General features: G+C 46.5%; 1 long non-coding RNA gene across 1 annotated transcript in view; it reads left to right on the forward strand.

Annotated features, from left to right (window-relative positions):
- Positions 1 to 15,054, forward strand: part of LOC132393063 (uncharacterized) — a 304,632-nt gene that overhangs the window by 224,472 nt on the left and 65,106 nt on the right. The window contains exon 3 of the long non-coding RNA XR_009511741.1: positions 5,325 to 5,389. This is a non-coding gene — a long non-coding RNA (uncharacterized LOC132393063). The remainder of the gene's footprint in view (positions 1 to 5,324; positions 5,390 to 15,054) is intronic.

A 15,054-nucleotide genomic window follows, 5' to 3' on the forward strand; every position in this document is an offset into this window, starting at 1 on the left:
TGAGAGGTGGGACGAGGGGCGATGGGACACAGGCAGTGGACATAACAGACACTCAAGACATTGGTGCGATGTCTTGTTCCGAGTGCAGGTGGGACATAGATGGCCACCAAAATTGTCTCTTAGTAAACTCACGGGTCATGTGAATTTTTGGATAGTCAGCCAGATGGGAAGAGTGACTCCATTCTAATACTTCGGAATGCACCACAGTAGGAATAAACAGCCGGTTGGGAAGTCCTTCACCTGGGCCTGGGTCAGACTACTGGGCGGCCCTCACCTCCACATCTACTCCCCAGATCACCAGAGCAGTGATACATGAGTGAGGAGGAATGGGCTCTGGATTGGCATAGTCCTCAGATCCATCAAACTGCCTGGAGAGAGTGTGGGCCTTAGTATTCTTGCTGCTGGGACAATAGGTGAGGATGAAATTAAACTGGGTGAAGAAGAGAGGAGCTGTCTGAGAACCCTCCGGACATGCTGGGTGTGTTCCTGATGACAGCTGGAGTAGATAAGGATGTCGACTAAAACACAAAAACAAACCGATTCAGCTTGTCCCTGAGCACATCGTTAACTAAGACCTGGAAAACAGTGGATCCTTTGGTGAGACCAAAGGGCATAACAAGGTACTCATATTGGCTGTTAGAGGTGTTGAAAGCCATCTTCTACTCATCCCCTTCTTTGATACAAACCAAATTGTAAGCATTGTACAAATCAATTCTGCAAAATATGGTTGCTCCCTGGAGGTGTTTGAATGCAGATGCCAGCAGGGACAGAAGGTGCGATTCTTCATACTGATGTTGTTCAGGGGCTGATAATCGATGCAGGGATGGAGCTTGCCATCTTTCTTGCTCAGGAAAAAAGCCTGCTCCTGCCAGCGAGGTTGATGGACGGATAAACCCCATGCTCAGTGCCTCCTTGATGTACTCCTCCATGGCCACCGTTTGGGGACGAGAGAGGGAAAAGAGCTGGGAGGACTCGTGCCAGCTAGGAAGTCTGTGGCACAGCCACATGGCTGGTGTGGGGCTGGGACGTGGCCTTCCTTTTACTGAAGACCTCGAGAAGATCATCATGTTCAGCTGGATCTCAGATATGTCCACATCCTTAGCTGACACAGGAAGGGATTCATGGAACAGAGCTTGAGCTGGACCCAGACAGGTAGACAGGCATGGCCGTCCCCACTCTTGGAGTGCTTTCAGAGACCAATCAATCCATGGGTTATGCCAAGATAACCCCAGGGAGACCAAGCACCAGTGGCAGTTCAGGTGAATCGACCAGACTGGATGAGTTTTGTTCATTTTGCTTGCTTTTGAGCACAGATTTGAGGGGTTTGGAGGAAAAGTGGATTTGGCCAGACGTTGATGATCCAGGGCCTTGACGTTGATATTTTCTCTTTTGGAACATCCCATCTTTGAGCTAGAGAGAGGACCATGAGATCCCTGGCTGCACTAGAGTTGATAAATGCCCGTTCATGGGCCCAAGACCCCCACAACAAGGAAGCTGTGAACATGATGGGTATCCTGTCTTTACTGGATACTTGGGACATGCTGCCCAGAAATGTCCTGGACCACCATCATGGAGGCAGGACCCCGTTCTGCACTGTTCACGTTCCTCCCAAGACAGGCGCATGTGCCCCACTTGCATAGGCTCCTCTGCGGGCTAGGTGCTGCATGATGAGGGTGATGGAGGAAAGACAGTAGGAAGTTAGAACCATTATATCCCTGTGCCACGCAGTCCCCTGATTGTCAACTTGCATAGCCAGATTAATCAGGTCATCCAGACTATCCTGCTCATCACAAACATCGATCTCATGCCGGAGCCCTGTGTTCAGTCCACGCTGGAAGGCAGTGATAAAAGATTTCTCATTCCAACCTGTCTCTACTGCAAGCATGCGGAATTTGACTGCATAGACCCTCGTCGTCCCTCGGCCTTGGCGCAGGTCCACCTGAACAGCTTCATGAACTCATACTGGAAGGTCAAAATCCTCCTTAACTCCGCAATGAAATGTCAGAACGACTGGGGTGCGGGTATCCTTGCTCCCGTAAGGCAGTGAACAAGCTGAGTGGAGGCCTGTCAAGAAAATTGACCATGTACACCAGTTTTCATGCATTGTTACCAAAACGACCAGGCTGGGCTTGGAACGTCAGCTTGTATTAGGTAATAACATTTCTGCAGCCTAACCTTATACAATTCTACCATGTGTGTTTTTTCTTAATGGTTATGATTGGATATGTTTGTTTTGCACTGTATAAATTTTTTTTTTGTTTTGTTGCATTATAGAAACTCATAAAAAAATTACTAAAAAAAGGTTGCGAGCAGAAAAAAAAATTCTGCAGCCACTAGAGTATCTGCCCAGTGGTGGAATATTCGGCTCTTGTATGGACATGGGAGTCTGTGATGGTCTGAAAGCAGGAGTCAGTTCTGGACTGAGTGCAGGAGTGGGAGTAATCGTGGCAGAGGTTGTCGGGACAGCAGCAAAAAGAAGACCTGTGAGGTGCAGGGAGTGGGACTGAAGTGGCCAAAGGTTGCAGAATTGCATTGGCAAGAAGGCTAATGGCTGTCAGCTGACCCCTGGCTGTCCACTGTGAGCTCATGGACGGCGGCCTTGAGCGCGGAAATTGCAGACACCTGACTCCGATTGTCTGTGGTGAGCTGTGGGACAGTTGCTCTACATGAGACAGGGCTTGTCAGCACGAGATTATCTTCATCATTGCTGCAGTAATTTCCCTCAGAACAGATTCAATTACCCCCTACCTGACCAATAAATCTCAGGGCCAAGGTCAGCTGCTCTCTGTCTGTCTGGTCCATCATTGTGTGGTCAAGACTTGCTATTACTACATGTGGTGAACTGCATATACCTGTCTGGACACGCCCCCCCCGCTGACTGCTCCTGTGGCTCCTCCCACAGACCCCGGTATAAAGGCAATTGGGGCCTGGGCCCTGTCCTCAGTCTCCAGGATGTAGCATGGTGGTCAATTGCTGCTTGTTCTTTCTTCCAGTCAGTAAAAGCCGATATCTCACCTCACATCTCAGAGAGTTATTGATGGTACATCACTACGCTCGGATATGGCCCAAGTGCAGAGTGAGAGACACTGAAGCAGGTCGATAGTTCACAGACTTTAATGAGAACAGATTTAGAGGGAAAAGAAAACAATAAACGTTAGGCCAAACAGGATCGTTAACGGAAATCTCAACTGGAAACACCAACACCATGGCTGAAAGGGAATATCTAAATATAAAGCGAATACCGCTAGTCTCCAGTTGACTCAATAGTCCACTTTCTCAGGCAAGGCCGAATACAAGTAGGCTGCATAACGTTGCTGTGATTTGCTCAAGTCTTGGCAAGCGCTACAACAAAACGGGAGTTAAATGACGCCATAATGAAATAATAATTAACTGACACGTGCACAGTTGCCAAGTTTGCTGTGCAGCCGAATCTGTAGTGTGGCGACCACATCTATGAAAACATGGAGATTGCTGTTTTTAAAGCAAGCTTAAAATATTTTGATTTGAATTTTATTCTTGCAATTTTTATGACAGAATTTTAATCACCTATGATCCTAGTTGCTGCCAAGCATTAATTGTGATCATTTTGTGAAACTCCTGGTTTATTTTGTAGGAACATTAACATTCTCATCGACTGAAAAATAATATGGCAGAAAGGATTAACACCAAGTATTGAACCTGTGCGACCTTCATCAATAATAAACCAGTTCACTGGCAGCCCACAGCAGAACCTATAGAATGTTCAGTGGAAGAGTGACAAATAGGTGATAATACTTTTGTCATGTAACTGTAGGCAATAATATTTCAAACAATATCACAATTAGCATTCCTTCTGTGCCCCATTGATCATCAGAAAATGGCCACAAAGCAGAATAAAGCATCAGTGGCTTATTTTACTGACCCTCAACAATTCTCCATTATTTACAGTCAGAAGCACTAATTTAAGAGTTCACCTCACTATAAACAACTCTAATGGGTTCAATCAAATTGTTTCATCGCTGCTTCTGTCTTTGGGTATAATATGCTCTGGATTCTAGTTAATTGGGACACATTGGGTCAGTACATTTTGACCCAATTAAGCAGCTGCCCCACTTAGCTGAAGTTTCAAAGAAATGAAACTTTTCCTCTATTCCTCACTCTTCCCTCTTCTCACCTCCCCCTAAGTCCCCTCCACCTTCCCTTTCTTCCATGGTTCACTCTTCTCTCCTATCAGATTACTTCCTCTCCAGCCCTTTACCTACCTGGCTTCACCTATCACCTTCTAGCTATCTTGTTTCCCCTCCCCCAACCTTTTTATTCTGGTATATTCCCCCTTCCTTTCCAGCACTGATGGCCCAAAATGTTGACTGTTTACCCTTTTCCACAGATGCTGCTGGACCTGCTGAGTTCCTCCAGCATTTTGTGTGTGTTGCTTTGGATTTCCAGCATCTGCAGACTTTCTCATGTTTATAATAATTTCACATTTGCTTTACTTTTCCAACATGACACGTTTTGTACTAAATCACAAGACACATGGCTTGGATTTAAATACGACCCATGAGTATTAAAAACAATTATAAATAACAACACTGGCCAGGTTCACATCTCAGACAGCCCCTTTTACACATTTTTCTTCTAATCTTCTTGAAGCTTTCTTTGTTCTAATGCCTGTCCAGATTTGTTGTACTTTCACAAATCTTCTACAAACTTGTTTTCACTTCAACATTCTTCACATCTGTTCTCTGCTCAACACATTTATCTCCTTGCTTATCTCCTATACAATCCTGAAGGTTCATTTGTGACATATACATTCCCATATCCACATGAGTATGTTTTTCTCTTAGCTCCTTCAAATTCCCACTGACACCATTCCATCATTATCTCAACCTTTTGGTTTAAGAGCTGCAAAAGCAATTTATCAAATCTTTCCTTCCACAAACAGTCAGTTCCCAAAGCATCCTCATTTAGTTATCCTGTTCTCCCAATGTTTCACTGTGGGAAGGTTTACCAGCGGGTAGTTCACAGGCCTGTAAAACTGTGTCAGCTCTAGTTTCAGTTGATACTGACCAGGTGTCAATTATGTGATCCTTCTTCACTGTGCTGTTCTGCTCACGGTTCCCAGCATCTTTCTCTCAAAGCTTTTGGTGATACTTGACATCTTGTTTCCAGCTGCAATCATTAGCTGCAACTTCTCATACCAGCTTGAACAACTCTGGTTGTTGAGAAAGACAGTGATTCTGCTGTCAATGATGGGAAAAAACATATTTTTACATCATTCTGCTTTGTGTATGTAGACTCCATTGCCTTTTGGATATAGTTTCTAACTATAACCATTTTTTGAGCAGAATCACAATGGGGAAGGGAATGGGTTAAGGAGACATCTTTCTGCGATCTTCTTCAACACAACTTGGTAAGTAATAAATTTGGCTTTGTCGATATTACAATACAGATAAATGAAAATCATTGCCATCTGTAACATATTCCCAAGACGGGTCATTCAAGAAGAGAGGTTGTAAAAAAAAAAAATCATATCTGCACTTTGGTTACGGAAGGGGCTGTGTGAAAATGGGTCAGAAAGAAGGTATCTTTGTTGGTTACTAGGCACCACTGAACTCAAAACATGCCAAGAACCTCAACTCTTAGGGAGCAGTATTATGGTAATTCATCATCTAAATACAGTTATTTTAGGGTAGCAAATACATTCCAGAATTTAGTACTGCATTATCTGCATTGGTTGTACCATGAACTTCTATAGCTCTTTCAAGAACTTGGTATTGAAAGTTGTTACAGATGTTCGGTTTGTAGGCTGGAATGTCGTATCTATTGTGCTGCTATTTTAAAAATGTTGTATTACTCTGACTTAGTTCTTTCTATAAATTGAAAACAAATTATAATTTAAATCTTTCAACATATCAATGATGGTCATGGTTGGTCTTTTTTATAACTTCTGCTGATTCATATGAGATTTGCTAGATGTTACTAATTGTCAATAGGTGTAAAGTGCAGTCTTCCTCCTTTTTCAGCGCTGAAGAAGAATCCTGGCCCAAAATGCCATCTGTTTATTCATTTCCATAGATGCTGCCTGACCTGCTGAGTTCCTCCAGCATTTTGTGTGCCTTGCTTTGGATGTCCAGCATATGCAGACTTCCTCACGTTTATACGTAAAGTGAGATTGCTGTTTCAGGAAGTGCTATAACATTCTCTTGTCATGCATGCATTTTAAATCATGATATAGTTAAAGAAGGAACTTGTCATCAATAGTGAAACATATAGCAAGTTATACAGCATCCTTAAGTGAAATGTTGCTGTTGTAAGCCTGTGAGTAGCACAATAAATCTAAGTAACCACTCACACTCTAGCTCTGCCTCAACGCATTTAACCTCACACAACCAGCCTCCACTCACTTGACTCCCTCTACTCTTCCAGCTGCCTCATTCTCTCTTCTCAACCCTCCTGTTGGGCAGAAATGAGAAAAACCTGAAAGCACATCCCACCAGACTCGAGTGCAGTTCCTGTCCCTCTTGAATAGATTTCTCATATGCTAAAGGTGAGCTCTGGATCTCTGAAACTAACTTCGACATAGCCTTTGCCCTCTATTTGTGTACCTACATCGCACTTTCACAATAGCAACAACATTATATTGTGCATCCTGGTTTTCTTTTCACTCTCTTGACATACTAGTGAACAACATGAAGGGGGTAAGACAGTGCAGGGTTTGTCTCTGACTCCTGGTTCACTCTCTCAGTCTGGCCATTAGATTGGGGGTGGAAGCCACATGGGAGACTGGCCGTGGCTCCGACGAGAGAGCAGAAAGCCCTCCACAAGCGGGAAGTGAACTGTGGTCCACGATCAGACACTATGTCTTGAGGAAAGCCATGGAGCCTGAACACATGTTGAATCAAGTGTGGCAGTTCGGGTGAATTAACCAGACAGAAAGATATTTCTTCATGATGGTTGCTTCGAGCACCAGTTGTTGGGGTTGGGTGGAAGGTGGATCTGGCCAGTTCTCAGAGGTCGATCGTCCAGTGCCTTGACGTTGATCTTTTCTTTTAATTCCTGAGTTGGAGCTCCCCCACCCCTTTGAGAGAGAGAGATGTCCATCAGATTCCCGGCTGCACCGCAGTCAATAAACGCCTTAAGTTCATGAGTCAGAGACCTCCACGACAAGGAAGCTGCGAGCTGAGACCTCCACGACAAGGAAGCTGCGAGCTGAGACCTCCACGACAAGGAAGCTGCGAGCTGAGACCTGCACGACAAGGAAGCTGCGAGCTGAGACCTGCACGACAAGGAAGCTGCGAGCAGAGACCTCCACGACAAGGAAGCTGCGAGCTGAGACCTCCAGGACAAGGAAGCAGCGAGCTGAGACCTCCACGACAAGGAAGCAGCGAGCTGAGACCTCCAGGACAAGGAAGCTGCGAGCTGAGACCTGCACGACAAGGAAGCAGCGAGCTGAGACCTCCAGGACAAGGAAGCTGTGAGCTGAGACCTCCAGGACAAGGAGGCTGCGAGCTGAGACCTCCACGACAAGGAAGCTGCGAGCTGAGACCTCCACGACAAGGAAGCTGCGAGCTGAGACCTCCAGGACAAGGAAGCTGCGAGCTGAGAGCTCCACGACAAGGAAGCTGTGAGCTGAGACCTCCAGGACAAGGAGGCTGCGAGCTGAGACCTCCACGACAAGGAAGCTGCGAGCTGAGACCTCCACGACAAGGAAGCTGCGAGCTGAGACCTCCAGGACAAGGAAGCTGTGAGCTGAGACCTCCAGGACAAGGAAGCTGTGAGCTGAGACCTCCAGGACAAGGAAGCTGCGAGCTGAGACCTCCAGGACAAGGAGGCTGCGAGCTGAGACCTCCACGACAAGGAAGCTGCGAGCTGAGACCTCCACGACAAGGAAGCTGCGAGCTGAGACCTCCAGGACAAGGAAGCTGCGAGCTGAGACCTGCACGACAAGGAAGCTGCGAGCAGAGACCTCCACGACAAGGAAGCTGCGAGCTGAGACGTCCACGACAAGGAAGCTGCGAGCTGAGACCTGCACGACAAGGAAGCTGCGAGCTGAGACCTGCACGACAAGGAAGCTGCGAGCAGAGACCTCCATGACAAGGAAGCTGCGAGCTGAGACCTCCAGGACAAGGAAGCAGCGAGCTGAGACCTCCAGGACAAAGAAGCTGCGAGCTGAGACCTGCACGACAAGGAAGCTGCGAGCTGAGACCTCCAGGACAAGGAGGCTGCGAGCTGAGACCTGCACGACAAGGAAGCTGCGAGCTGAGACCTCCAGGACAAGGAGGCTGCGAGCTGAGACCTCCAGGACAAGGAAGCTGCGAGCTGAGACCTGCACGACAAGGAAGCTGCGAGCTGAGACCTCCAGGACAAGGAAGCTGCGAGCTGAGACCTCCAGGACAAGGAAGCTGCGAGCTGAGACCTCCAGGACAAGGAAGCTGCGAGCTGAGACCTCCAGGACAAGGAAGCTGCGAGCTGAGACCTCCAGGACAAGGAAGCTGCGAGCTGAGACCTGCACGACAAGGAAGCTGCGAGCTGAGACCTGCACGACAAGGAAGTTGCGAGCTGAGACCTGCACGACAAGGAAGCTGCGAGCTGAGACCTCCAGGACAAGGAAGCTGCGAGCTGAGACCTGCACGACAAGGAAGCTGCGAGCTGAGACCTGCACGACAAGGAAGCTGCGAGCTGAGACCTGCACGACAAGGAAGTTGCGAGCTGAGACCTGCACGACAAGGAAGCTGCGAGCTGAGACCTGCACGACAAGGAAGCTGCAAGCTGAGACCTGCACGACAAGGAAGCTGCAAGCTGAGACCTGCACGACAAGGAAGCTGCGAGCTGAGACCTCCACGACAAGGAGGCTGCAAGCTGAGACCTGCACGACAAGGAAGCTGCGAGCTGAGACCTCCACGACAAGGAAGCTGCGAGCTGAGACCTCCAGGACAAGGAGGCTGCGAGCTGAGACCTCCAGGACAAGGAGGCTGCGAGCTGAGACCTCCAGGACAAGGAAGCTGCGAGCTGAGACCTCCAGGACAAGGAAGCTGCGAGCTGAGACCTCCAGGACAAGGAAGCTGCGAGCTGAGACCTCCAGGACAAGGAAGCTGCGAGCTGAGACCTGCACGACAAGGAAGCTGCGAGCTGAGACCTGCACGACAAGGAAGTTGCGAGCTGAGACCTGCACGACAAGGAAGCTGCGAGCTGAGACCTCCAGGACAAGGAAGCTGCGAGCTGAGACCTGCACGACAAGGAAGCTGCGAGCTGAGACCTGCACGACAAGGAAGCTGCGAGCTGAGACCTGCACGACAAGGAAGTTGCGAGCTGAGACCTGCACGACAAGGAAGCTGCGAGCTGAGACCTGCACGACAAGGAAGCTGCAAGCTGAGACCTGCACGACAAGGAAGCTGCAAGCTGAGACCTGCACGACAAGGAAGCTGCGAGCTGAGACCTCCACGACAAGGAGGCTGCAAGCTGAGACCTGCACGACAAGGAAGCTGCGAGCTGAGACCTCCACGACAAGGAAGCTGCGAGCTGAGACCTCCAGGACAAGGAGGCTGCGAGCTGAGACCTCCAGGACAAGGAGGCTGCGAGCTGAGACCTGCACGACAAGGAAGCTGCAAGCGTTACAGAATTGGGGGAAGCTGAGAACCGACCCGCCAGGATTCCCCTCCCCGCTGACGGGGATGCCGCCTGGAAGTGTCCTGGATCACCACAGTAAAGGCAGGAACCTGTTCTCATTCCTCCTGAGACAGGCGCCTGTGCCCCACTTGCATAGGCTCCTCCGTGGGCTGGGTGGTGAGGGAGGGGGAGAGGGCGAGGAAAGATGGTGATCTGGTAGGAGGTCTGAAACATTCTTTCTCTGCGCCACTCAGTCCCCCGGTCGTCAACGCGAATAGCCAGATTAATCAGATCATCCAGGCTACCCTGCTCATCCCAGACTGTGATCTCGTGCCGGACCCCTGTATACAGTCCACGCTGGAAGGCAGTGATGAGGGATCTCTCAGTCCATCCTGTCTGTCCTGCAAGGGTATGGAATTTGACTGCATAGGCTCTCATCGTTCCTCTGCCTTGGTGCAGGTCCAAGAGTAGGTGAGCAGCCTCCTGACCCCGTACTGGAAGATCAAAACCCTCCTTAACTTTGCCATGAAGTGTCGGAGTGACTGGGCTGTGGGGTATCCTTGTTCCTGTAAAGTTTTGAACAGGCTGAGCGGAAGTCCGTCAAGAAGATTGACCATGTATGCCAATTTTCATGCTTCATCACCAAATCGACCAGGCTGGACTTGGAATGTCAGCTTGCATTGAGTAATAAAATTCCATCAACCATCGGGATCACCAATATATCTGCCTGGTGGTGGAATACTCGGTTCCTGAAAGGTTGTGGGAGTCGGCTCTGGTCTGGGAGTGGCAGTGGGAGCATTAGTAACAGAGATTGTCGGGCCAGCAGAGAATGAGGACCTGCGAAATGCTGGGACTGGGATTTAAGCGATCTGAAGCTGCTGAATTGAGCTGGCGAGAACATTAATGATTGTCAGCTGATGCTGGCTTTTCATGGTAAGTTTGTGGACGGAGTGTGGAAGTCACAGACACCTGAGTCCAATTATCTGTGGTGAGCTGTTGAACAGCTGTGGCTGGGACGATACCTGTTCCTCCAAGTGAGACTTGGCCTGTCAGCACGAGGTTATCTGCCTCCTTGCCTCTGTAACTTCACCGAGAACAGATTCCATTGCCTGTCGCTTATCTCATACCTGACCAGTGAACCTCACGGCCAAGTTCAGCTACTCTCTCTCTGCTGGGTCCGTCTTTCTGGTCGAGACTTGCTGTCACCACGGTTCGGATATGGCCCAAGTGCAGAGTGAGAGACACTGAAGCGGGTTGATAGTTCACAGACTTTAATACGAACAGTGTTAAAGGGAAAATAAAACAATAAGCGCTAGGCCAAACAGGGCCATTAACTAAAACTCTCAAATGGAAAATGAAGCCAACACTGCTGCTGAAAGGAACATCTCAACATTAAATGAATACCACTAGTCTTCAGAGCTGGTTGATTTGAAAGTCCAGTAACTCAGGGAAGGCAGAATACAAAACAGCAGCGAAGAATTGCTTTGCTCTGTCCAAGTCTTGACAGGAATGGAGTTAAGTACTATCACTTGGAGCTCTCGACCATTATAAAGTAGCCAGGAAGGAGTTTAATAATGAAATTAGCAGATCTAGAAGGGAGCATGAGAAGATCTTAGTGAAGAAGATTAAGGAAAACCCTAAGGCATTCAACATGTACCTGTCTTTGAAGAACAGTTGACTGACCAGAGTGAGAGTAGGCCAATCAGGGATAAAGGAGGTGTAAGAGGTGCAAGATGCCCTTAATCCGTACTTTGCTTCACTGTTAATGAGGGCGAGGGACTTGAATGTGAGCACAAGATGGAACAGGGTAACATACCAAAGCATGTTGAGGTTAAGAAAGAGGTGTTGGAGCTTCTGAATAAAAAGTTAGGATAGAAAAATGCCTGGGCCAGAAGGGATGTACAGTACTGTAGGTAACTACAAAAAGTGAAGGAAGAGATTACTGGGGCTTTGACTGTGATCTCTGTGTCCTCCCTGGACAGAGGAATTGGAAGGTGGTAAATATTGTTCTGTTGTGCAAGCAAGGTAATGGAGATGATACTGGGAATTATAAATCAGCGTTCGGCAAACTATTGGAGAGGATTCAAAGTACATGTATTATCAAAGTATGTATAAATTATATAACCTTGAGCTTACTCTGCTTATGGGCAGCCACCAAACACGAAATCCAAAATAACCGGTTCAAAAAAAGAAAGACCAACACCCAATGCGCAGAGAAAGAGAAAAACAAAAATCGTGCGAACAACAGAAGCCAGCAGCGGCATTTTGAACCCATAGACCTGAACCCCAGAGCAGGCACAAAGCCGTGGTCTCCGCTCATCATATAGTGGGGCAGATTACCGCAAAGCTCGTAGACATGAAGCACATAGCAGCCGGTGCAGCCTCAGCCTCAACGTTGTGAGGTGAGGAGTAACCGCTGTGGGAGGGTGATCAAAATCAGCCCAAACCTCACCTCCAGCCCCAACACCCTGCCTCTCCAGTCCATCTGCGCCAACATTTACATTGTCCAAATACTGGGCATGTCTCGCAATAGGACCTGCGCCCCACTGCAACGATAAGCTCTGGACCTAGACCTTGCTGCCCAGCCTGAAGCCATTCTCGACCTCTCCAAATCAGCTCAGTGCTTAGAGCAATCCAACCTGACACTTGGTTTAGATAGACGGGCATCAAAATTCCTCTGCCCTGACTCCTCACTGAATCACTCACTCCGACTCCATCTCCGACACCATCTCAAACACATTATGTTCCTACTTTGCTCATCCCTCAAGTCAGCTACACCCTCGCTTGCCTCTTCATTGTTGGCAGTGATAGTTTACCACAATTTACCCCAGAAAATGTGTCATTAATAAAGTTTTTAGTTGTATTTTTTGCCTCTTGAGCTACCAGTGAGCTGTTGCCCAACGTCAGCAGCGCCTTTTTTAAAAAATTTAGTTTAATTATTTTTTGCTCAGCATAACAAAACTTTCAAGTTCCAGATACAGTAACATTTACATTTCTTCCGCTCACTGATATCAGGTATCAGAACACTTCCAGCAAAATATAGACATCACCACATCCTATACAAAGCCCTTATTAGTATAGCAGACAGGTTTACATCTATATACTGCAGAAAAGGTTGCCATGTCTTATGAAAACTATTTGTTTTTGAATGTACCATACATGTCAAGAAGTCCAAAGAAATGAATCCATGATTAATTTACGCCAACCAAAAAGTCCAAAGGCCTTATCGGATATCCAACGACGTAAAATGTTCTTCCTAGCACAAAAAGTCAGGATGTTAAGCAGTTTTCTCTGAAGTGTGTTAATATTACGATTGCTGGGTAAGCCCAAGAGAAAAGACACTGGGTCCATTTCAAACTCCATCTTCAGAATCTTTTCCATTTCACCCAAAATATCACTCCAGTATGCCAGAAGTTTGGGATGAGTCCAAAAACAGTGGGTGGAAGTTCCAGTATTTACATTTAGAACACATTGGAGAAACCCCCATCTTAAATTTCGAGAGACGATCTGGAGTCAGATGGGCTCTGTGCAGAATTTTGAGTTGCAATGCTTTAGTTCTATTACAAACTGAAATCTTCTTTGCATTATCACAGATGTCTTCCCATGTTTCAGCTGTAATTTCTACTCCTGGCTCTTCCTCCCAGACCCTTCCCAGCTGCTCACAAGAACATTCCCTCAGAATGCTGTAAAAAGTACTAATGGAGATTTCAACTTTAGAACGAAACTGCCTCTTTTCTATGTCAGAACTATAGAAATCAGTTAGCAATGATTTTTTTTCTTGTATACAATCTCTTATCTGGAAGAAACGAAAAAGATCATTGTTGGGTATGTTAAATTTCTGTACTATTTGACTAAAAGACATCATCGTTCCTTCATCAAACAAATCTCCTAGATGGAAAATACCCTTAGAAATGCAAAGTTTAAATCGAGAATCCAATATGCCATACTGAAAATCTGGACTGCCGGAGTGAAGAGTGATATTTTCGCTGTGTTGCCCTCAATTTGTCACACCGCCCTCCAAGCCCCGACTGTATTAATTGTTATTGGATTGCAACATTATTCCTTAACTAGTTTCATCTTATTGAGGAAAAGCAAATTAATAAGAGGGCATTTTGCTTGTGAAGCTTCAATGTATGGCCAAGTTGAGGAAGGGTCCCTGCAAACCCAGTCAACCACATAAAATAAAAAGGAACAATTGTTATGTTTTGATGTCTGGAAAATCCAGACCCCCTAGACTACTGGGAAGCTGTAACTTAGACATTTTAGTACACGGTCTTTTTTTGTTCCAGATGAAAGAAGCAAACCAGCCATTTATTTTTTTTAAGTATTTGTTTGGTAAAAATGACTGGAATCATTTGTATTGGGTAGAGCAGAGGAGGAAGAATGTTCACTTTGAGCAAGGATATTTGGCCAAGCCAAGAAATAGGAAGAGTGCTCAATTGCTCAAGATCCTGTTTGATTTTGTCAAATAACTGTGCAGAGTTAGCTTTGAACAATTGATCAAATATAGGTGTGATAAATATGCCAAGGCAAACAAAACCTGCCTGTGACCATTTAAAGGGGAAAATACCCCGAGTGTCAGGTACCTGCTGCAGATTCCCCAGAGGCATAGCCTCTGATTTAGTAAAGTTGATTCTATAACCTGAAAAGGGGCTAAATGAATTGATGCATTGTATAAGATGGTGCACTGATATAGCAGGGTTTGATAAGAAAATTAGAACATCATCCACGTACAATGTAATTTTATATGACTCTAGTCCTATGTCTGAAGCAGATATTTTGGGGTCTCGCTGAATAGCCTCACCCAGTGGTTCAATCACTAGTGTGAAAAGTAGTGATGATAAACGGCAGCCCTATCGGCTACCCCTCAGAATACTAAAATTATCTGACCTAATACCATTAATGAAAATCACAGCCAAAGAGTCATTATAAAGAACCTTTACCCACATAATAAAATTATTGCCCAAACCAGGTTGTCCTAAAGTGAAAAAAAGATACGGCCATTCAACACGATCAAAGGCCTTTTCTGCATCTAAGGAAACCACCGAGCCATCCACTGCCTGTTGCTGTCGGGCCTGAATCACATTAAGTAATCTTCTGATATTGTTAGATTATCTACGGCCTTTTACAAGACCTGTTTGATCCTCTTTTATGATAAAAGGTAACCCAGTTTCTAATTGTAATGCTAAGGTTTTAGATAAGATTTTAAAGTCAACATTTAACAATGAAATAGGCCTGTAGGAGGCACAATCTTCGGGGCTCTTTCCTTTCTTAAGAACTAGGGAAATATTAGCTTCTCTCAATGATGGTGGGAGGAGACCACAATTAAATGCATGATTGAAGATGTTTAGCATAGGCTCTGATAATAACCTTGTGAATTCTTTATAGGATTCACCAGTGAGTCCATCAGGACCAGGGGCCTTCCCACTTTGGAGCTGTCTCATGGCTTCCTGAATCTCATGTATAGAT

The sequence above is a fragment of the Hypanus sabinus genome, chromosome 4, assembly GCF_030144855.1.
Source record: "Hypanus sabinus isolate sHypSab1 chromosome 4, sHypSab1.hap1, whole genome shotgun sequence".
Classification (NCBI taxonomy): domain Eukaryota; kingdom Metazoa; phylum Chordata; class Chondrichthyes; order Myliobatiformes; family Dasyatidae; genus Hypanus; species Hypanus sabinus.